Source organism: Scyliorhinus torazame, chromosome 27 (genome assembly GCF_047496885.1).
Source record: "Scyliorhinus torazame isolate Kashiwa2021f chromosome 27, sScyTor2.1, whole genome shotgun sequence".
NCBI lineage: Eukaryota > Metazoa > Chordata > Chondrichthyes > Carcharhiniformes > Scyliorhinidae > Scyliorhinus > Scyliorhinus torazame.
Genome location: NC_092733.1, coordinates 3,699,492 through 3,721,690, shown reverse-complemented (window position 1 = coordinate 3,721,690; position 22,199 = coordinate 3,699,492). Strand labels below are relative to the sequence as shown.

The following is a 22,199-nucleotide window of genomic DNA, read 5'->3' as shown; positions in this document are numbered from 1 at the left end:
CTGGTAAATCTCCTCTGCACGCTTTCCAATGCTTCCACATCCTTCCTATAATGCGGCGACCAGAATTGCACGAAATACTCCAAATGCGGCCGCACCAGAGTTTTGTACAGCTGCAACATGACCTCATGGCTCCGAAACTCAATCCCTCTACCAATAAAAGCTAACACACCGTACGCCTTCTTAACAACCCTCTCGACCTGGGTGGCAACTTTCAGGGATCTATGTACATGGACACCGAGATCTCTCTGCTCATCCACACTGCCAAGAATCTTACCATTAGCCCAATACTCTGTCTTCCTGTTATTCCTTCCAAAATGAATCACCTCACACATTTCCGCATTAAACTCCATTTGCCACCTCTCAGCCCAGCGCTGCAGCTTATCTGTGTCCCTCTGTAACGTGTAACATCCTTCCGCACTGCCCACAACTCCACCGACTTTAGTGTCATCTGCAAATTTACTCACCCATCCTTCTACGCCCTCCTCCAGGTCATTTATAAAAATGACAAACAGCAGTGGCCCCAAAACAGATCCTTGTGGTACACCACTAGTAACTGGACTCCAGTCTGAACATTTCCCATCAACCACCACCCTTTGTCTTCTTCCAGCGAGCCAATTTCTGATCCAAATTGCTAACTCACCCTGAATCCCATGCCTCCGTATTTTCTGCAGTAGCCTACCGTGGGGAACCTTATTAAACGCTTTACTGAAATCCATATACACCACATCAACTGCTTTACCCTCATCCACTTGTTTGGTCATCTTCTCAAAGAACTATATAAGGTTTGTGAGGCACGACCTAACCTTCATAAAATCGTGTTGACTATCTCTAATCAAATTATTCCTTTCCAGATGATTATACATCCTATCTCTTATAAACCTTTCCAAGATTTTGCCCACAACAGAAGTAAGGCTCACTCGTTACCGGGGTTGTCTCTACTCCCCTTCTTGAAGAAGGGGACAACATTTGCTATCCTCCAGTCTTCTGGCACTATTCCTGTAGACAAAGATGACTTAAAGATCAAAGCCAAAGGCTCAGCAATCTCCTCCCTAGCTTCCCAGAGAATCCTAGGATAAATCCCATCCGGCCCAGGGGACTTATCTATTTTCACACTTTCCAGAATTGCTAACACCTCCTCCTTATGAACCTCAAGCCCTTCTAGTCTAGTAGCCTGAATCTCAGTATTCTCCTCAACAACATTGTCTTTTTCCTGTGTGAATACTGACGAAAAATATTCATTTAGCACCTCTCCTATTTCCTCGGACTCCAAGCACAACTTCCCACTACTGTCCTTGACTGGTCCTACTCTTACCTTAGTCATTCATTTATCCCTGACAATGATCATTGCAGTACAGCCTAGAATAACGATCATTACAGTACAGTGACAGGAATCAATGTACAACAGGTACAGCCCAGAACAACAATCATTACAGTGCAGCCCAGAACAACGATCATTACAGTACAGCCCAGAACAACGATCATTACAGTACAGCCCAGAACAACGATCATTACAGTACAACCCAGAACAACGATCATTACAGTACAGCCCAGAACAACGATCATTACAGCATGAGGAACAACAAAACCGGATAAATAAGGAACAAAATCCCCAACCGGTACCCTCCACGGATAAATGACCCGTCTGCACCCAAACAGGGTACAGGAGACAGTTTAGACCCAAATCACACCCATAGGTTCAAAACAAAATGACAGAAGAGTAAAATAATACCCTAGAACCCCAGCACTAAGGGGAATTCGGCTAACTCTTCCAGCGCAATCTGAACTCTCCTCCAGACGCAAGCTGGAACGAGCAGCCACCCTACACTCTCAAGCTGAAAAAAAACTAACGACAAAATAAGAGAGGAGCGGGCACAACCAGACCTATATTATCAACCTAGGGTCTCCCATGGAAGAAGTGAAAAGAGAACAAGAACAAGAACGCAGAATGAGAAACCGAGTCCCCACAACCCCAGCTCCAGGTCCAAGCACAGAAGAGATTATCGAACCACCAGCACCAACACCGCCCCAAAAGGGCAAGAAGCAACCTTGGGGTCAAAAGGCAAGACTCAAGAGGAATCTGGCCTGGTCCCAGTCAATGACACTAGGGCGAAATCCACAACACGACAGGAGTGCTGTCAGAGGGGCCCCCAAACTGGGATGCGTCCTGGGTGGGAGGGACAGCCCAGCCACCCCCCCGTGGAATTGCAAGACCCCGCCCCCAACCACCGAGACCACCAAACAAAGAAAGGATTCAGCCGCCCAAAAGCCAACTAAAATCAATATCGGCTTGTCCGTGCCACCAAGGCCCACCTTCCAGAACAAACACAGCGAGACCGCAGGGACTTCAATATTCAAAGGACTATAGGTAACGCCGCTAACACCTCACCCAGTGTCATGTGAGAGTACCTTTAAAAAATGGGTGTTTATCAAATAGCTGTAGTGGGTGTACCTTTAAGAAATGTGTGTTCATCAAATAGCTGCAGTGATGTCAGAGTATGGGCGGAGCTAGGTTTTGGTCTGTGGCTTTTTACTTTCGCTTTGAGCTAAAAGCTGGTGTGTGTCTGTGTTTTAATTTCGTTTTCAGAGTTGGAGCTGCATTCAGCCAAACAAGGTGTAATTTTGATCTCTCTCTGCATGTAAAGAATGTGTTCAGATGACTTGCTAATTTAAAAGTGATAACTGCTCTCAGTAGAGAATTTAAACCTGCTGTCTTTGTTAAAGAGGGTATTTGTCTAATGGATGTTGCTAGGAAAGATTATTAAGAGTTACTTATAGAGTACTGTATTCTTTGGGGGGAATATTTGAGTTGGTAGTTACTAAGATGTTTACTGTGTGTTTATAAAATGTTACTGGATTCATAGAATAAACATTGTTTTGTTTTAAAAGTACTTTAGATCTCTGTTGCATCACACCTGTAAAGTGGGCCCTTATGTTCCCCATAACCAAAATTTATTAAAAGTTGTGGGTCAGGTGAACTCCATGATACACTTTGGTGTTCTCTAACTCCTGGCCCATAACACCCAGCTCAAAGAAAAGTGAGGAAGAAGAAGAGCGGGAACTGTCAGAACTAACCCCTCAGGTCTACCATTTACAACAAAACAAAGAGCAGCCAACAAACTATCACATGGGCTTATCTAACTCACAGGAGGAATTAACCCAGAATAAAAACTGGGTCCTATTTTCACCAACCCAATTCAACATCTCTCCAAATGTGGACCACACAATAACCAGGTAGGCACTGATTCCCCATACCAGACAGACACAGTCACAGAGCTCCCCATTCCAGGGAGGCATAGACACAGAGGTCCCCATACCAGACAGACACAAAGGGTCCCATACCAGACAGACACAGAGCTCCCCATACCAGACAGACACAGAGCTCCCCATACCAGACAGACACAGAGGTCCCCATACCAGACAGACACAGAGGTCCCCATACCAGACAGACACAGAGGTCCCCATACCAGACAGACACAGAGCTCCCCATACCAGACAGACACAGAGCTCCCCATACCAGACAGCGTAGGTCTGCGCTGTACCCTCTCTAAAACCTCAATATCCTTCCTTTGGTGTGAAGCCCAGTACTGACCACCATCCGCTAACTGATGCTTGCTTCAGGTTTATCAGCTTCTTTATTCTGTCCCTTTTATGATTTAACATTTTTTTACAGTATTGTCGCTCAAGGTTTGCTTTTAATGTCCTGTGAAGCTAATCCTTCAAATATCTGTCCATTTGCACAGCAATCGAGTCTGTTCCTACTCACAGTATTACTGCTGTTATTTTGGCAAAATCGCATTACCTCACACTTACTGATACTGAATCCCAGCTGCCAATTTTTAACCCAGTCGCACATCTTAGCAAAAATAGTTTTTAGCTTTCTTTGGTCTGCTAAAGAAATCATTATTCTTGCTGTTTTGGTGCGCACGGTTCACACTGGGCCCTGATATCCACAGTGAGCAGAAATGGCTCTGTAAATGATTCCTATGGGACACTACATTCCACTCCCAACCACTTTACAAACTGCTCTGACTATCACTTTGTTTTCACTCTTCTAACTCCTCCAACCCCACCTAACCCCGGGCTCTGTATTTCTCCCATGATCTGAAATACTCGGTGTTTAGACTGTCTTCTTTACAAGGCTGATTGCGCGAGTCAGTCTTTACAAAGATAGAGTGCCATTTCCCACCAATTGTTCCTCTTTGAGGGTTTTTGATCTCAGTATTTCACATATCCTAACTGCCTATTGGTTACGTAACAAGCTGCACATTACGTAAGCCCAACATCTGCTGGAGGTTCTCCTCTCTATTAGCTGCCGCTCTTTAGACATTTTTAATCTGTGGAACAATTTACAGAGAAAGGAGCATTGAGCAAAGCTTCATCCAGCAATCGTACACAACTCTGTGCTCATGCTTATCCGTAAGTCTGGAATGGCTGCTGTCACACAGTGTAGGTGGGAGGGGTGGTTAAACCAAGATCTTACCTACAGGGAGGCGGGGAATACCTTTAATTCATTTCTCGTGAACTTCCTAAAGTCTGGTTATAGAGACACACAGACAGGGAGTTGAGAACAGAACTGATCCTGAAGTTTGATTTGAGGAAATGTCTGAATGGGAGTAATGAGCTTTCCGAATCGCGAGAGAAAACTGTGAGAAAAATAAGGTGGTTCAGTCTAAAATGTATGATGGTTTCTTTAGTTCTAATCACAGTATGGAGCTGACTAAAAAAACTAACTTCACTCAGTTATTATACCCCAGTTTAAATTGAAACACTTGCCATATAATATTTAGCCGAATTGGAGTTTGAGGGCGGAACAAATCCATTCAATTCTGATTTGTTCAATTATATGTTCGTTTGGCAACTCCTTTTGAATTTAATGCAGTTATTTAAGTTTACTGAGTCCTTTTTTTGAAGGTGTTTATGAGCCTGTATGTTTATCCCAGTGAGTCTGTGTGGAACCAAAGGCAGACATTATGCCAGATAATTTCTATATTGTGAAAAAAATATATATAATCTTTATATCAGAGTGCAACTTGGCAAGCTATTTATTATTCCAAGCTGGCTAAAGTAGATAACAGTAAATATATATCTATGATTTATATATATATATATATATATATACTGTTCCTCAATTGTTTAGTTTTGCTTCATAAATGTATTTAACAGTTAACACACACGAAGATAAAGTCTCGTGTGGTCACATTTTGCAATATTGTAAAGCTGAGGTGGATCTTTAGTGAGTTCAGGATAAAGTCAGAATCTGAAAAAGGGTTTTCAGTCTGTTACTTATTTAAGTTATCAATTTACTCTGCAAGGGCTAACCAAACTGGATCATAGCTGTGAGAATATCTGAAACACAGAAACACTGACACTATCCCTTTAATGCAGTGAGCCCACCTCTTTATACCGTGAGACTGCCCTTTTAAACAATCCTGGAGCAACGTCTCTGTCCATTCTTGAGATAACCCATTTCTCCAGTAGATCAGAGGAGGCGGGGATGATTTAGCCTCTTCACAGTCTCTGCCCCAAGCTTTGGACTCTGCACAGAGCCTGAACTCACTCCTTTCCTCAGGAAAACTGCAACGTGGAATGTGTGGTGAGTGTTGAATTGTTTGCTGTTGCATAAACCTTGCATCCCGAGGGAGACTGCCTCAGATCCCTGTAGATGGAAAAGAATCCAATGCATTGATCTGACTTGATCAATTCAAATGTGACCTCATTGCATCGGCGTTCATGAAACAGGCACAAATTTAGCTGAGGCTTACCCTAGTTTGTGATGAGCAAGTGGACAGAAGGAAAGGTATTACTGGAATGTACACAAATGATTGAGGGCAGAGCTTTGTAGAAAGGCAGGTGCACAGATCGTCCGAATTTCTCCACATTCTGACTAGAAGAGACCGCTCTTTCATTGGTCATTTTACCCTGAATCAATAGAGAGAGGATTTCCTACTTGAGTTCTGGAGCCGTGGTATTGGCATGAGTGGCATTCAACAGCCTGGTTCTGACCAGCTGACCTCCTCCTGTGAGCCCAGAAAAGCAGGCCCAGTCTATTAAAGTGAAATGCAGACTCCAGTGGTAAGGATTGTAACCAAGCTGCATTGTGTCGTCAAGAGGAGGCAATTCCTGCTGCATGATCTATTACACAGGAATACAAAGGTCAGAAGGTGGGACTGAGGCTCAGATCTTTCTGGTGCCTGTCTGATGCAGACGATATCGTGGAAAATCCATCCAGAAATTCAAAGGCTGCCAGTGGAAATCTACAGTTAGGGTTAACAATTCTGTTACAATGACATTGCAGTAACTGATCCCATCTGGAAAACACAGCAACCTCAAGGACAGCCACAACAGATGTTGTAAGAAAGCAATTCTGTCAGAACAACTTAAAGAGGTTCTCAGGAAACAGCTATATAAATAAATCAAAACATCTAAAATTGTACCCCAGTGAGAGTCAGTGTGTGTGGAACTGTATCCCAGTGAGGGTCAGTGCGTGTGGGACCCGTACCCCAGTGAGGGTCAGTGTGTGTGGAACTGTATCCCAGTGAGAGTCAGTGCGTGTGGGACCCGTACCCCAGTGAGGGTCAGTGTGTGTGGAACTGTATCCCAGTGAGGGTCAGTGCGTGTGGGACCCGTACCCCAGTGAGGGTCAGTGTGTGTGGAACTGTATCCCAGTGAGAGTCAGTGCGTGTGGGACCCGTACCCCAGTGAGGGTCAGTGTGTGTGGAACTGTATCCCAGTGAGGGTCAGTGCGTGTGGGACCCGTACCCCAGTGAGAGTCAGTGTGTGTGGGACCGGTACCCCAGTGAGAGTCAGTGTGTGTGGGACCCGTACCCCAGTGAGAGTCAGTGTGTGTGGAACTGTATCCCAGTGAGAGTCAGTGTGTGTGGGACCCGTACACCAGTGAGAGTCAGTGTGTGTGGAACTGTACCCCAGTGAGAATCAGTGTGCGGGACCCATACCCCAGTGAGAGTCAGTGTGTGTGGAACTGTACCGCAGTGAGAGTCAGTGTGTGTGGAACCCGTACCCCAGTGAGAGTCAGTGTGTGTGGGACCCGTACCCCAGTGAGAGTCAGTGTATGTGGGACCCGTACCGCAGTGAGAGTCAGTCTGTGTGGAACCCGTACCCCATGAGAGTCAGTGTGTGTGGAACTGTACCGCAGTGAGAGTCGGTGTGTGTGGAACTGTATTCCAGTGAGAGTCAGTGTGTGTGGAACCCGTACCCCAGTGAGATTCAGTGTGTGTGGAACTCGTACCCCAGTGAGAGTCAGTGTGTGTGGAACTGTACCCCAGTGAGAGTCAGTGTGTGTGAAACTGGAGCCCAGTGAGAGTCAGTGTGTGTGGAACCCGTACCCTAGTGAGAGTCAGTGTGTGTGGGACCCGTACCCCAGTGAGAGTGTGTGTGTGTGGGACCCGTACCCCAGTGAGAGTCAGTGTGTGTGGAACTGTATCCCAGTGAGAGTCAGTGTGTGTGGGACGCGTACCCCAGTGAGAGTCAGTGTGTGTGGAACTGTATCCCGGTGAGAGTAAGTGCGTGTGGGACCCATACCCCAGTGAGAGTCAGTGTGTGTGGAACTGTACCGCAGTGAGAGTCAGTGTGTGTGGAACCCGTACCCCAGTGAGAGTCAGTGTGTGTGGGACCCGTACCCTAGTGAGAGTCAGTGTATGTGGGACCCGTACCCCAGTGAGAGTAAGTCTGTGTGGAACCCGTACCCCAGTGACAGTCAGTGTGTGTGGAACTGTACCGCAGTGAGAGTCAGTGTGTGTGGAACTGTATCCCAGTGAGAGTCAGTGTGTGTGGAACCCGTACCCCAGTGAGATTCAGTGTGTGTGGAACTGTATCCCAGTGAGAGTCAGTGTGTGTGGAACTGTATCCCAGTGAGAGTCAGTGTGTGTGGAACCCGTACCCCAGTGAGAGTCAGTGTGTGTGGAACTGTATCCCAGTGAGAGTCAGTGTGTGTGGGACCCGTACCCTAGTGACAGTCAGTATGTGTGGAACTGTATCCCAGTGAGAGTCAGTGTGTGTGGAACTGTATCCCAGTGAGAGTCAGTGTGTGTGGGACGCGTACCCCAGTGAGAGTCGGCGTGTGTGGGACGTGTACCCCAGTGAGAGTCAGTGTGTGTGGAACTGTATCCCAGTGAGATTCAGTGTGTGTGGGACCCGTACCCCAGTGAGAGTCAGTGTGTGTGGAACCCGTACCCCAGTGAGAGTCAGTGTGTGTGGGACCGGTACCCCAGTGAGAGTCAGTGTGTGTGGGACCCGTACCCCAGTGAGAGTCAGTGTGTGTGGAACTGTATCCCAGTGAGAGTCAGTGTGTGTGGGACCCGTACACCAGTGAGAGTCAGTGTGTGTGGAACTGTACCCCAGTGAGAATCAGTGTGCGGGACCCATACCCCAGTGAGAGTCAGTGTGTGTGGAACTGTACCGCAGTGAGAGTCAGTGTGTGTGGAACCCGTACCCCAGTGAGAGTCAGTGTGTGTGGGACCCGTACCCCAGTGAGAGTCAGTGTATGTGGGACCCGTACCCCAGTGAGAGTCAGTCTGTGTGGAACCCGTACCCCAGTGAGAGTCAGTGTGTGTGGAACTGTACCGCAGTGAGAGTCGGTGTGTGTGGAACTGTATCCCAGTGAGAGTCAGTGTGTGTGGGACCCGTGCCCCAGTGAGATTCAGTGTGTGTGGAACTGTATCCCAGTGAGAGTCGGTGTGTGTGGGACCCGTACCCCAGTGAGAGTCAGTGTGTGTGGAACTGTATCCCAGTGAGAGTCAGTGTGTGTGGAACTGTATCCCAGTGAGAGTCAGTGTGTGTGGGACGCGTACCCCAGTGAGAGTCAGTGTGTGTGGGATCCGTACCCCAGTGAGAGTCAGTAGTGTGGAACTGTATCCCAGTGAGAGTCAGTGTGTGTGGGACCCGTACCCCAGTGAGAGTCAGTGTGTGTGAAACTGTATCCCAGTGAGAGTCAGTGTGTGTGGGACGCGTACCCCAGTGAGAGTCAGTGTGTGTGGAACTGTATCCCAGTGATAGTCAGTGTGTGTGGGACCCGTACCTCAGTGAGAGTCAGTGTGTGTGGGACCCGTACCCCAGTGAGAGTCAGTGTGTGTGGAACTGTATCCCAGTTAGAGTAAGTGCGTGTGGAACCCGTACCCCAGTGAGAGTCAGTGTGTGTGGAACTGTACCCCAGTGAGAATCAGTGTGCGGGACCCATACCCCAGTGAGAGTCAGTGTGTGTGGAACTGTACCGCAGTGAGAGTCAGTGTGTGTGGAACCCGTACCCCAGTGACAGTCAGTGTGTGTGGGACCCGTACCCCAGTGAGAGTCAGTGTGTGTGGAACCCGTACCCCAGTGAGAGTAAGTCTGTTTTGAACCCGTACCCCAGTGAGAGTCAGTGTATGTGGGACCCGTACCCCAGTGAGAGTAAGTCTGTGTGGAACCCGTACCCCAGTGAGAGTCAGTGTGTGTGGAACTGTATCCCAGTGAGAGTCAGTGCGTGTGGAACTGTATCCCAGTGAGAGTCAGTGTGTGTGGAACTGTATCCCAGTGAGAGTCAGTGTGTGTGGAACCCGTACCCCAGTGAGAGTCAGTGTATGTGGAACTGTATCCCAGTGAGAGTCAGTGTGTGTGGGACCCGTACCCTAGTGAAAGTCAGTGTGTGTGGAACTGTATCCCAGTGAGAGTCAGTGTGTGTGGAACTGTATCCCAGTGAGAGTCAGTGTGTGTGGGACGCGTACCCCAGTGAGAGTCAGCGTGTGTGGAACTGTATCCCAGTGAGAGTCAGTGTGTGTGGGACCCGTACCCCAGTAAGAGTCAGTGTGTGTAGAACCCGTACCCCAGTGAGAGTCAGTGTGTGTGGGACCCGTACCCCAGTGAGAGTCAGTGTGTGTGGGACCCGTACCCCAGTGAGAGTCAGTGTGTGTGGAACTGTATCCCAGTGAGAGTCAGTGTGTGTGGGACCCGTACCCCAGTGAGAGTCAGTGTGTGTGGAACTGTACCCCAGTGAGAATCAGTGTGCGGGACCCATACCCCAGTGAGAGTCAGTGTATGTGGAACTGTACCGCAGTGAGAGTCAGTGTGTGTGGAACCCGTACCCCAGTGAGAGTCAGTGTATGTGGGACCCGTACCCCAGTGAGAGTCAGTCTGTGTGGAACCCGTACCCCAGTGAGAGTCAGTGTGTGTGGAACTGTACCGCAGTGAGAGTCGGTGTGTGTGGAACTGTATCCCAGTGAGAGTCAGTGTGTGTGGGACCCGTACCCCAGTGAGATTCAGTGTGTGTGGAACTGTATCCCAGTGAGAGTCAGTGTGTGTGGAACTGTATCCCAGTGAGAGTCAGTGTGTGTGGGACGCGTACCCCAGTGAGAGTCAGTGTGTGTGGGATCCGTACCCCAGTGAGAGTCATTGTGTGTGGGACCCGTACCCCAGTGAGAGTCAGTGTGTGTGAAACTGTATCCCAGTGAGAGTCAGTGTGTGTGGGACGCGTACCCCAGTGAGAGTCAGTGTGTGTGGAACTGTATCCCAGTGAGAGTCAGTGTGTGTTGGACCCGTACCCCAGTGAGAGTCAGTGTATGTGGGACCCGTACCCCAGTGAGAGTCAGTGTGTGTGGAACTGTATCCCAGTGAGAGTCAGTGTGTGTGGGACCCGTACCCCAGTGAGAGTCAGTGTGTGTGGAACTGTAATCCAGTTAGAGTCAGTGTGTGTGGGACCCGTACCCCAGTGAGAGTCAGTGTGTGTGGGACCCGTACCCCAGTGAGAGTCAGTGTGTGAGGAACCCATACCCCAGTGAGAGACAGTGTGTGTGGGACCCGTACCCCAGTGAGAGTCAATGTGTGTGGAACCCGTACCCCAGTGAGAGTCAGTGTGTGTGGGACCCGTACCCCAGTGAGAGTCAGTGTGTGAGGAACCCGTACCCCAGTGAGAGTCAGTGTGTGTGGGACCCGTACCCCAGTGAGAGTCAGTGTGTGAGGAACCCATACCCCAGTGAGAGTCAGTGTGTGTGGAACCCGTACCCCAGTGAGAGTCAGTGTGTGTGGAACTGTACCGCAGTGAGAGTCAGTGTGTGTGGAACTGTATCCCAGTGAGAGTCAGTGCGTGTGGAACTGTATCCCAGTGAGAGTCAGTGTGTGTGGAACTGTATCCCAGTGAGAGTCAGTGTGTGTGGAACCCGTACCCCAGTGAGGGTCAGTGTATGTGGAACTGCATCCCAGTGAGAGTCAGTGTGTGTGGGACCCGTACCCTAGTGAGAGTCAGTGTGTGTGGAACTGTATCCCAGTGAGAGTCAGTGTGTGTGGAACTGTATCCCAGTGAGAGTCAGTGTGTGTGGGACGCGTACCCCAGTGAGAGTCAGCGTGTGTGGGACGTGTACCCCAGTGAGAGTCAGTGTGTGTGGGACGCGTACCCCAGTGAGAGTCAGCGTGTGTGGGACGTGTACCCCAGTGAGAGTCAGTGTGTGTGGAACTGTATCCCAGTGAGAGTCAGTGTGTGTGGGACCCGTACCCCAGTAAGAGTCAGTGTGTGTAGAACCCGTACCCCAGTGAGAGTCAGTGTGTGTGGGACCCGTACCCCAGTGAGAGTCAGTGTGTGTGGGACCCGTACCCCAGTGAGAGTCAGTGTGTGTGGAACTGTATCCCAGTGAGAGTCAGTGTGTGTGGGACCCGTACCCCAGTGAGAGTCAGTGTGTGTGGAACTGTACCCCAGTGAGAATCAGTGTGCGGGACCCATACCCCAGTGAGAGTCAGTGTGTGTGGAACTGTACCGCAGTGAGAGTCAGTGTGTGTGGAACCCGTACCCCAGTGAGAGTCAGTGTGTGTGGGACCCGTACCCCAGTGAGAGTCAGTGTATGTGGGACCCGTACCCCAGTGAGAGTCAGTCTGTGTGGAACCCGTACCCCAGTGAGAGTCAGTGTGTGTGGAACTGTACCGCAGTGAGAGTCGGTGTGTGTGGAACTGTATCCCAGTGAGAGTCAGTGTGTGTGGGTCCCGTACCCCAGTGAGATTCAGTGTGTGTGGAACTGTATCCCAGTGAGAGTCAGTGTGTATGGGACCCGTACCCCAGTGAGAGTCAGTGTGTGTGGAACTGTATCCCAGTGAGAGTCAGTGTGTGTGGAACTGTATCCCAGTGAGAGTCAGTGTGTGTGGGACGCGTACCCCAGTGAGAGTCAGTGTGTGTGGGATCCGTACCCCAGTGAGAGTCAGTGTGTGTGGGACCCGTACCCCAGTGAGAGTCAGTGTGTGTGAAACTGTATCCCAGTGAGAGTCAGTGTGTGTGGGACGCGTACCCCAGTGAGAGTCAGTGTGTGTGGAACTGTATCCCAGTGAGAGTCAGTGTGTGTGGGACCCGTACCCCAGTGAGAGTCAGTGTATGTGGGACCCGTACCCCAGTGAGAGTCAGTGTGTGTGGAACTGTATCCCAGTGAGAGTCAGTGTGTGTGGGACCCGTACCCCAGTGAGAGTCAGTGTGTGTGGGACCCGTACCCCAGTGAGAGTCAATGTGTGTGGAACCCGTACCCCAGTGAGAGTCAGTGTGTGTGGGACCCGTACCCCAGTGAGAGTCAGTGTGTGAGGAACCCGTACCCCAGTGAGAGTCAGTGTGTGTGGGACCCGTACCCCAGTGAGAGTCAGTGTGTGAGGAACCCGTACCCCAGTGAGAGTCAGTGTGTGTGGAACCCGTACCCCAGTGAGAGTCAGTGTGTGAGGAACCCGTACCCCAGTGAGAGTCAGTGTGTCCGGCCGGTAATTCTCGACAGTCTCTGTTATCCTTCCTCTCATCTCTCCAACCTGTGCTCTTCCACCAGTAACACGCTCCATGCATTACTCATATTTTAAGAAAATGTTAAATCTATTCAAACGAGAAAAAGGTTTTGAGGTTTAGGTTTAGCTATTGTGCATTGTTTGATTTCTGACTGCTTTATCAATATTCCACTCTGTTTGATTTTACCATTATGTAAAAAAAATAATTTAATATATGCGTCCTGTAATGTAAGAACATTGTGGAGACCAGCTTTTTGGTTAGGTCAGACTGAGGTCAGAATCTTTTTAAAAATAAATTTAGAGTACCCAATTCATTTTTTCCAATTAAGGGTAATTTAGCGTGGCCAATCCACCGACCCTGCATATCTTTGGGTTGTGGGGGCGAAACCCACGCAGACACGGGGAGAATGTGCAAACTCCACCCGGACAGTGACCCAGAGCCGGGATGAACCCGGGTCCTCGGCACCGTGAGGCAGCAGTGCTAACCACTGTGCCACTGGGCTGCCCTGAGGTCAGAATTAGGTCAACTGTGATAACCTCTTTCCATTCAGACAAAAGAAACCACTCGATGTATTAAGGCAGGAACTTGCAACAATGTCTGATTCCTCTGCCTCCGTGACCCATGTACAAGTAAATGTGTGTTCGGTGAGGTAGGACGCTCAGCTGCGTGCATTTTCACTGAGGCTTCAGCACTGCCTGAGCTGTTGGTAAATATCCTGCTAACATTCTCCTGGCCACTTCTGGTGTAATTGGAAAAATAGGGTGCGATTCTCCCATCCAATTCATGCTGGCTTTGGTGCCAGACAGGAGCAGAGATTCCAGAGGGAAGGGAAATGCTGGATACCCACCCGTGTAAAAACAGTTACAAATCATCACAGTTGCTGGTTAATGGTGGGCTGGTTTTCCTGCTGGTTAATGATGGGTCGGTTTTCCTGTTGGTTAATGATGGGTCGGTTTTCCTGTTGGTTAATGATGGGTCGGTTTTCCTGTTGGTTAATGATGGGCTGGTTTTCCTGCTGGTTAATGATGAGCTGGTTTTCCTGCTGGTTAATGGTGGGCTGGTTTTCCTGCTGGTTAAGGGTGGGCTGGATTTCCTGCTGGTTAATGATGGGTTGGTTTTCCTGCTGGTTAAAGGTGCGTTGGTTTTCCTGCTGATTAATGGTGGGCTGGTTTTCCTGCTGGTTAAGGGTGGGCTGGTTTTCCTGCTGGTTAATGGTGGGCTGGTTTTCTTGCTGGTTAATGCTGGTTAACTGGTTATGTACATAAAAAGCATTGAGGTAGCCAGGGAAAGGGTTGGCCCACTGAAGGATAGGCAAGGGAATCTATGTGTGGAGCCAGAGGAAATGGGCGAGGTACTAAATGAATACTTTGCATCAGTATTCTTCAAAGAGAAGGAATTGGTGGATGCTGAGTCTGGAGAAGGGTGTGTAGATAGCCTGGGTCACATTGAGATCCAAAAAGAAGAGGTGTTGGGCGTCTTGAAAAATATTAAGGTAGATAAGTCCCCAGGGCCTGATGGGATCTACCCCAGAATACTGAAGGAGGCTAGAGAGGAAATTACTGAGGCCTTGACAGAAATCTTTGGATCCTCACTGTCTTCAGGGGATGTCCCGGAGGACTGGAGAATAGCCAATGTTGTTCCTCTGTTTAAGAAGGGTAGCAAGGATAATCCAGGGAACTACAGGCCGGTGAGCCTTACATCAGTGGGAAGGAAATTACTGGAGAGAATTCTTTGAGACAGGATCTACTCCCATTTGGAAGCAAATGGACGTATTAGTGAGAGGCAGCATGGTTTTGTGAAGGGGAGGTCATGTCTCACTAACTTGATAGAGTTTTTTGAAGAGGTCACAAAGATGATTGATGCAGGTAGGGCAGTGGGTGTTGTCTATATGGACTTCAGTAAGGCCTTTGACAAGGTCCCTCATGGTAGACTGGTACAAAAGGTGACGTCACACGGGATCAGGGGTGAGCTGGCAAGGTGGATACAGAACTGGCTAGGTCATAGAAGGCAGAGAGTAGCAATGGAAGGATGCTTTTCTAATTGGAGGGCTGTGACTAGTGGTTTTCCGCAGGGATTAGTGATGGGACCTTTGCTGTTCGTAGTATATATAAATGATTTGGAGGAGAATGTAACTGGTCTGATTAGTAAGTTTGTAGACGACACAAATGTTGGTGGAATTGCGATAGCGATGAGGACTGTCAGAGGATACAGCAGGATTTAGATCGTTTGGAGACTTGGGCGGAGAGATGGCAGATGGAGTTTAATGAGGACAAATGTGAGGAATGCATTTTGGAAGGTCTAATGCAGGTAGGGAATATACAGTGAATGGTAGAACCCTCAAGAGTATTGAAAGTCAGAGAGATCTAGGTGTACAGATCCACAGGTCACTGAAAGCGGCAACATAGTGGAGAAGGTAGTCAAGAAGGCATACGGCATGCTTGCCTTCATTGGCCGGGGCATTGAGTATAAGAATTGGCAAGTCATGTTGCAGCTGTATAGAACCTTAGTTAGGCCACACTTGGAGTACAGTGTTCAATTCTGGTCGTCACACTACCAGAAGGATGTGGAGGCTTTAGAGAGGGTGCAGAAGAGATTTACTAGGATGTTGCCTGGTATGGAGGGCATTAGCTATGATGAGCGGTTGAATAAACTCAGTTTGTTCTCACTGGAATGACGGAGGTTGAGGGGCGACCTGATAGAGGTCTACAAAATTATGAGGGGCATAGACAGAGTGGATAGTCAGAGGCTTTTCCCCAGGGTAGAGGGGTCAATTACTAGGGGGCATAGGTTTAAGGTGCGAGGGAAAAGCTTTAGAGTAGATGTACGGGGCAAGTTTTTTACACAGAGGGTAGTGGGTGCCTGGAACTCGCTGCGGAGGAGGTGGTGGAAGCAGGGACGATAGTGACATTTAAGGGGCATCTTGACAAATACATGAATAGGATGGGAATAGGGGGATATGGTCCCAAGAAGTGTAGAAGATTGTAGTTTAGTCGGGCAGCATGGTCGGCACGGGCTTGGAGGGCTGAAGGGCCTGTTCCTGTGCTGTACATTCTTTGTTCTTGCTTGGCTGGTTTTCCTGCTGGTTAAGAGTGGGTCGGGTTTCCTGCTGGTTAATGATGGGCTGGTTTTCCTGCTGGTTAAGGGTGGGTCGGTTTTCCTGCTGGTTAAGGGTGGGTCGGTTTTCCTGCTGGTTAAGAGTGGGTTGGTTTTCCTGCTGGTTAATGATGGGCTGGTTTTCCTGCTGGTTAAGGGTGGGTCGGTTTTCCTGCTGGTTAAGAGTGGGTCGGTTTTCCTGCTGGTTAATGATGGGCTGGTTTTCCTGCTGGTTAAGGGTGGGTCGGTTTTCCTGCTGGTTAATGATGGGCTGGTTTTCCTGCTGGTTAAGGGTGGGTCGGCTTTCCTGCTGGTTAATGATGGGCTGGTTTTCCTGCTGGTTAAGGGTGAGCCGGTTTTCCCGCTGGTTAGTGATGGGCTGGTTTTCCTGCTGGTTAGGGATGGGTCGGTTTTCCTGCTAGTTAAGGGTGGGCTGGTTTTCCTGCTGTTAAGGGTGGGTCGGTTTTCCTGCTGGTTAATGATGGGCTGGTTTTCATGCTGGTTAAGGGTGGGTCAGTTTTCCTGCTGGTGGATCGTGGGTGGGTTTTCCTGCTGGTTATGGTGGACCGGTTTTCCTGCTGATGAATCGTGGGCTGGTTTTCCTGCTGGTTATTGGTGGGTCGGTTTTCCTGCTGGTTTATGGTGGATCGGTTTTCCTGCTGGTTAATGATGGGCCGGTTTTCCTGCTGGTTATTGGTGGGTCGGTTATCCTGCTGGTTAAGGGTGGGCTGGTTTTCCTGCTGGTTAAGGGTGGGTCAGTTTTCCTGCTGGTTAATGGTGGGCCGGTTTTCCTGCTGTTTATTGGTGGGTCGGTTTTCCTGCTGGTTATTGGTGGGTCAGGTATCCTGCTGGTTAATGGTGGGCCGGTTTTCCTGCATTGGTTATCCTGCTGGTTATTGGAGGGTCGGTTTTCCTGCTGGTTATTGGAGGGTCGGTTTTCCTGCTAGTTAAGGGTGGGCCGGTTTTCCTGCTGCCTGGTCATGTGAATGTTATTTGCATTCATTGCATCTCATGAATTCTTATTAAAACCTCTTGTCAGCCATGGTGCGCACCTCAGCCACGAGCAATTGGGCAACTCCCTCCACACACACAAAAGGGAAACCCCTCAATGGTGCTTCTCAGAGCGCCTACCCTGGCACTATCCCCGGTACTGCCAGGTTGGCACCAGTTGGGCATGTACTTCCCCCCCCCCCCCTCCAAGGGGCGATCCTAGCCTATGGGTTCCTAGCAGGTTCCCCTCGACTGCTTTCCGTTTTCAGTTTCTGTTGTCACGTCAGCAAAGGGAGAAGTCATTTCCTGGGGAAACAATTGGCTGGGAATCCCTTTAACTACATGTATGTGTGTTGAAATTAATTTAAATGAGGTTCCCGCCTTCTATAAATCACCGGCGGAGGGCATGGGAAATGTGATCTCACGTGGGCATGGGTGTTAGGCACTTGTAGATACCTACGGTCAATGAAGTAAATCTCACTTTTGCAACCTCCCTGTGCCACCTGCTCTATTAAGATTTCTTCGCAAAGTGTTGCTGAGACACTGGCTCCCTGCACCTCTGGGAAGCCTGGTCCCTGTCGAAATTGATGTCATTGTGAGCCCTTTTGAAGAGTTCCTCCATTACCTCCTTGATGCATCTTTAAGCCGAGGTCTGCGGGATGCCCTAAAAGTCACCATTAGAGCCCTGAAAGGAGCCAGACGCATGAACGTTGAGGGCGGCTGTGACTTTCCAAGCCACAGGCAGTGGATGGCCCAAGTCCATGCAGCGCCAGCCCGTGGAGAAGGCTACACAGATGAACAATCATGTCCCTGGACAGGGGAAATCTTCTCCGACACTGATTCTCACTCCCCTCTAGGTAGGCCATGTGCCATCTGGAGACCCTGGGCCGCAGAAAGTGCCTCCGAGCAGCTGCTCTCTGGGAATCCCTCCTGTAGCAGGGAAGAAGGCCCTGCCAACCCTAGCTCCTCAGAGTTCTGTTCCTGCCTCTGGAAAGCCAGAAGCCTTAGTTGACATCTTCCCTCCTCTCAATGCAGGAGCAGAATGATAGCCAGTTCCACAGGATTCATTTCTGTCGCATGCTACTCACTGCAAGGGAAGAACGAGAGAGTGAACATTGAAGAGCCTCCAAGGGTTGATGTTTGTCCATTCATACCCAGGAGCAGCATCTCGATGGTCAATGATAATCATCACATCTGGTTCTCTCATGTTCTTTACGGAAATAAATCTGGCATTCCGACCTGGTTTGACCTGCATACGACTCCAGACCCAATGGGCGAGCCTAGCATGTGGACTGCAGCGGTTCAAGAAGGCGGCTAAGGGCAATAAATACTGGCCTAGCCAGTCACAGCTACATGCCACTTTTAAAAATTGTCTTGAGTTGAGTCAGATTGTTCACAACCTCAGTATCACAGCGAGGTATTCTTCTTCCCTCTTTGATGATCAAAAGGGCTCATCAACGATCGAGCAGATACTTGGTAGAAACTGGGGGAGCTATCAGACTCAAAGTTCTAGACAAGGCTTTGGAGAATCCATCAAATAAGATGCCAGATTCTGGAGACATTGGAGTGTGCCACAGTGGAGGAGGAGATCGGGAAGGATTAGAGGAGCTACTGTGGGTTGAGGAAGTTCAGAAGGCAATAGGGAGTATGTAGACCAACGAGGCACCGGGGCGGAGGTGTTCCCGGTGGAATTTTATAAAAGGTTTGCTGGCAGGTTGGTACTGTTGTCGGTGGAAGCATTTGAAGATTCAGTAATGTGGGCGGTTGCTCAAGGAGATGATGATGCAGTCATCCATCCCGCTCCTACTAAAGAAAGATAGAAATCCAATGAAGTGCGGATCATACCGACCAATCTCTTTATTGAATGTGGACACAAAGATCTTGGCTAAGGTGTTGGCGCTCAGATTAGAGGAGTGTCTCCCTCAGGTTGTTGGGGAGAATCAAACAGGGTTCGTAAAGGCTAGGCAATTATCCTCTAACGGGAGGGGCCTGTTGAATGTGATATTGTCCCCGTCGGAAGGGGGGTAACAGGAGGTTATTGTGGCGCTGGATGTATAGAAGGCCTTTGATAGGGTAGAGTGGAGCACAGTGTTGGAGCGCTTCGGGATAGGGGCCAAGTTTGTGGTGTGGGTTAAGTTACTAGATAAAGAACCTAAGGCCAGCGTCTGTACGATTAATGTGAGCTCAAGATAATTCCATTTGCACAGGGGAATGAGGCAGGGGTGCCCTATAAAGGGCTGTTTACCACAGGGCTAAATCGCTGGCTTTGAAAGCAGACCAAGGCAGGCCAGCAGCATGGTTCAATTCCCGTAACAGCCTCCCCGAAAAGGCGCTGGAATGTGGCGACTAGGGGCTTTTCACAGTAACTTCATTTGAAGCCTACTTGTGACAATAAGCGATTTTCATTTCATTTCATGTCCCCCTCTTTTTTTGTGTTGGCGATTGAGCCTTTGGCCATCGCTTTGAGGAATTTGGATAAGTGGAGGGGGATAGTGAGGGGAGGTGGATCATAGGGTGTCCATGTATGTGGGCGATCTTCGATTGTAGGTTTGCGGACTCAGTCCCCATAATGGGGGACATAATGGAGCTGTTGAGGCGGTTTGGGGCTTTTTCAGGATATAAGCTAAATTTGGAGAAAACTGAGTGTTTGTCGGTCTCTCTGCCGAGAAAGGAAGCTAATCGGAGAGCGTTGCTGTTCCCTTTAACGGGCACTCACTTCAGATACCTCGGGGTACAGGTGGCCCAGGATTGGACCCGCGTCGTAAATTGAATTGAGTTCAATCTGGAAGGCCGGTGTGTAGGTTTTGAGGAGCGGCCAGAGAGGTTTGGGCCCCAGCAGTCTGAAATGTTTAGGTATCTGCAGGTTTGTGACTTTGCGAGGAAGATTTTCCCGTCATTCCCGGTGGTGCTGCCATTGTCGTTGATGGAAAGGTTCCTGTTGCTCTGTGGACGGAGGAGGGGAGTACTCTGGGAATTTTCAGGAGGACTCTGGCAGAGGATATAGCACCCCTGGAGGGGACTAAGGCCAGGTGGGAGGAGGAGTTGGGGGTGGGATTGGAGGAAGGGGTGTGGTGCGAAGCGTGAATGCCACATCTTCGTGCACGAGACTTGGGTTTATACAGTTGAAGGTGGCACACTGGTCCCATTGAACAAGCTCTAGGATTAGTTGGGAGTGGGAGCCAACCATGTACCCAGACAGACTCCGTAATAACCCTGTACCCCCCCCCAGACAGACTCAGTAATAACCCTGTACCCCCCCAGACAGACTCAGTAATAACCCTGTACCCCCCCAGACAGACTCAGTAATAACCCTGTACCCCCCCAGACAGACTGAGTAATAACCCTGTACCCCCCAGACAGACTGAGTAATAACCCTGTACCCCCCCAGACAGACTCCGTAATAACCCTGTACACCCCCAGACAGACTCAGTAATAACCCTGTACCCCCCCAGACAGACTGAGTAATAACCCTGTACCCCCCCAGACAGACTCAGTAATAACCCTGTACCCCCCCAGACAGACTGAGTAATAACCCTGTACCCCCCAGACAGACTGAGTAATAACCCTGTACCCCCCCAGACAGACTCCGTAATAACCCTGTACACCCCCAGACAGACTCAGTAATAACCCTGTACCCCCCCAGACAGACTGAGTAATAACCCTGTACCCCCCCAGACAGACTCAGTAATAACCCTGTACCCCCCCAGACAGACTGAGTAATAACCCTGTACCCCCCCAGACAGACTCCGTAATAACCCTGTACACCCCCAGACAGACTCAGTAATAACCCTGTACCCCCCCAGACAGACTCAGTAATAACCCTGTACTCCCCAGACAGACTGAGTAATAACCATGTACCCCACCAGACAGACTCAGTAATAACCCTGTACCCCCCCAGACAGACTGAGTAATAAGCCTGTACCCCCCAGACAGACTCAGTAATAACCCTGTACCCCCCAGACAGACTCAGTAATAACCCTGTACCCCCCCAGACAGACTCAGTAATAACCCTGTACACCCCCAGACAGGCTGAGTAATAAGCCTGTACCCCCCAGACAGACTCAGTAATAACCCTGTACCCCCCCCAGACAGACTCAGTAATAACCCTGTACCCCCCCAGACAGACTGAGTAATAAGCCTGTACCCCCCAGACAGACTCAGTAATAACCCTGTACCCCCCCAGACAGACTGAGTAATAAGCCTGTACCCCCCAGACAGACTCAGTACTAACCCTGTACCCCCCCAGACAGACTCAGTAATAACCCTGTACCCCCCAGACAGACTCAGTAATAACCCTGTACCCCCCCAGACAGACTCAGTAATAACCCTGTACCCCCCCAGACAGACTCAGTAATAACCCTGTACCCCCCCAGACAGACTGAGTAATAAGCCTGTACCCCCCAGACAGACTCAGTAATAACCCTGTACCTCCCCAGACAGACTCAGTAATAACCCTGTACCCCCCCAGACAGACTGAGTAATAAGCCTGTACCCCCCAGACAGACTCAGTAATAACCCTGTACCCCCCCAGACAGACTGAGTAATAAGCCTGTACCCCCCAGACAGACTCAGTAATAACCCTGTACCCCCCAGCCAGACTCAGTAATAACCCTGTACCCCCCAGACAGACTCAGTAATAACCCTGTACCCCCCAGACAGACTCAGTAACAACCCTGTACCCCCCCAGACAGACTGAGTATTAAGCCTGTACCCCCCAGACAGACTCAGTAATAACCCTGTACCCCCCAGACAGACGCAGTGATAACCCTGTACCCCCCAGACAGACTCAGTAATAACCCTGTACCCCCCCAGACAGACTCAGTAATAAGCCTGTACCCCCCCCAGACAGACTCAGTAATAACCCTGTACCCCCCCAAACAGACTCAGTAATAACCCTGTACACCCCCAGACAGACTGAGTAATAAGTCTGTACCCCTCAGACGGACTCAGTAATAACCCTGTACCCCCCCAGACAGACTCAGTAATAACCCTGTACCCCCCAAACAGACTCATTAATAACCCTGTACCCCCCAGACAGACTGAGTAATAACCCTGTACACTCCCAGACAGACTCAGTGATAACCCTGTCCCCCCAGACAGACTCAGGAATAAGCCTGTACCCCCCAGACAGACTCAGTAATAACCCTGTACCCCCCCAAACAGACTCATTAATAACCCTGTACCCCCCCAAACAGACTCAGTAATAACCCTGTACCCCCCCCAGACAGAATAATAACCCTGTACCCCCCCAGACAGAGTAGAGTAATAACCCTGTACCCCCAGACAGACGCAGTGATAACCCTGTACCCCCCAGACAGACTCAGTAATAACCCTGTACCCCCCAGACAGACTCAGTAATAACCCTGTACCCCCCCAGACAGACTCA

General features: G+C 49.6%; 1 protein-coding gene across 3 annotated transcripts in view; it reads left to right on the top strand.

Annotated features, from left to right (window-relative positions):
• Positions 1-22,199, top strand: part of LOC140403137 (sphingosine 1-phosphate receptor 2-like) — a 158,109-nt gene that overhangs the window by 49,986 nt on the left and 85,924 nt on the right. Inside the window, exon 1 of one of the 3 annotated variants that reach the window (XM_072490801.1) lies at positions 4,344-4,416. The exons of 1 other annotated variant lie outside the window; for it this stretch is intronic. The gene's annotated coding sequence lies outside the window, so the exon portion shown is untranslated. Of the gene's footprint in view, positions 1-4,343; positions 4,417-5,462; positions 5,594-22,199 lie in introns of those variants that run through there. One more of the 3 variants, XM_072490796.1, reaches the window with a different exon arrangement.